The sequence below is a fragment of the Penaeus monodon genome, chromosome 21 (assembly GCF_015228065.2).
Source record: "Penaeus monodon isolate SGIC_2016 chromosome 21, NSTDA_Pmon_1, whole genome shotgun sequence".
In the NCBI taxonomy this organism is placed as follows: domain Eukaryota; kingdom Metazoa; phylum Arthropoda; class Malacostraca; order Decapoda; family Penaeidae; genus Penaeus; species Penaeus monodon.
This window is the reverse complement of record NC_051406.1, coordinates 23,804,729-23,806,406: the sequence shown is the minus strand read 5'-3', so window position 1 is coordinate 23,806,406 and position 1,678 is coordinate 23,804,729. Positions and strand designations below refer to the sequence as shown.

At 51.7% G+C, this 1,678-nt stretch overlaps 1 protein-coding gene across 1 annotated transcript in view; it reads right to left on the bottom strand.

Moving 5' to 3' along the window:
- Positions 1-389, bottom strand: part of LOC119586370 — a gene marked incomplete in the record, with an annotated part of 38,470 nt that extends 38,081 nt beyond the window's left edge. The window contains 1 exon segment of the mRNA XM_037935081.1: positions 112-389.
- Between the last annotated feature and the right edge of the window lie 1,289 nt (positions 390-1,678).

Genomic DNA, 1,678 nt, shown 5'->3' with positions numbered 1-1,678 from the left:
GCTTTCGCTTGAGCGGGCGCAACACACATACACATACAGGCGACACTTCCCTCCCTCATGGCGAATAGCACTAGCGGAAAAAGCTACGTCCACGAGGCAGCCGACGCTTACCCCCAGGGTGGTGTCCCAGGCGCCGTCGAGGTTCACCAGCTTGGCGTGTTCCCGATCCGCGGGCTGGCGAGGCTGTCGCGTGCACTGTTGTCCAAGCCGAGACTAACCGCGCCGCCAGAGAGAGAATTTCATGTCAAGGGGGAGAGGGAGGTTGCCAGAGGTGCTCCCCTGCGCCGCTGGAGGGACTGGATGGCCAAGGAGAGGGAAGTATTAGTGGCAGATTGAGAATGGAGAAACTTTGCAGATTGGCTCCGGGCTATTTCTCCGACGAGGCTCGAAGGAGAAGGAAGCCCCTGGGATCCATCGGCAAGGAAGTTAATAAAGGCCGACGAGGGGAAAAATACGAAGGAGCAACCCCCTCTTCGAGCAGGAGATGAGGGGAAGGGGAGCATGCTGGAGACTGCCTGGAATTTTCAGTGCGTCACTTCTTCCATGCCCAAGGCTCGGCTCCCCAAGCTCTAGAACCGGACCAGTTTTCCCGGTTCTTCTAAGAAGGCGATCAGATTTGAAGACAGAGAGACGAGAAGAAAAAAATGCGTCCAAATCGATAGCGATGAGAGCGGTGCCCTTGGCCGAAGGGGAGGAGGACACGAGCAAGAGAGTTCGGCAACTGCTAACCCGATATTGATCGTGACGTCAGCGAGGGGAGCCTGACGTCGCTGTGGCCCGCCTCTCCGGTCGCGGGCGGACGAGTGGCGGTCGCGACGGTCGGACGGAACTCTGCCTTCTCGGAAGTCGGGAAACATCCCAAGACACTCACTCTGGACGCGGCGCGGCGACCCGTGAGCCCGTCGGCGGAAGGAATATGCACAGGGACCGATGAGACAAAGAGACATGGCGGCACCGGATTACAGCGTCGTTCGTGCAAGAAGTGGAAGAGATCCGTGTGACGTCACTCTTTCCTCAAAATAGTACATTTGGCAGCTCTTACGTCATAGTGCTATAAATAGTGACTAAGGGTTACTTAAAGCAAGGGGAAAAACACAAAAGGCAGGACGTAATGCATATCGACGAATTAATGCACTCACTCGATTCCATTTTTCATTCCCCTCTTCTACTCCTCCATGAAAAGTAGAAATCGTTCGCGGTATAGTCTGCGAAAATGACATGCGTTGTGACTGCGGATTAAGTGAAAGCGCATCGGATTTATATAAATAAAAAGAAAGAGTCAACCACGGCTCCTGAAGTATCTTTTAAATGCAGATCTTTCCCTTCACAAGGATGACACGCACACCTGTTGATAAGACGGGCGTTTTACCTGAACGAATGATAAAGGAACCGATGAGAAAGCGATAAGACTATCGCTTCCAAACGAGGATCCCATCGCCACGAGTTTCGAAGGCAGATATCGATAGACGCTTTCCATAAGTTTCCTTGAATCGATTCCCGATATTCGACCCGCCTCGTACACCTTCAACTTTGGATTAATCAGAGACGTACGATCATTTTTTTTTTATCGATTCCCAGTCAAGTTGGCTTCGGCGGCCGTTACGTCTTTCTTTTACTTTTTTTTTATATAGATTGGCTCAGTCAACGGGAGAAGTTGATTTTTTTTCTTATTGTCTGA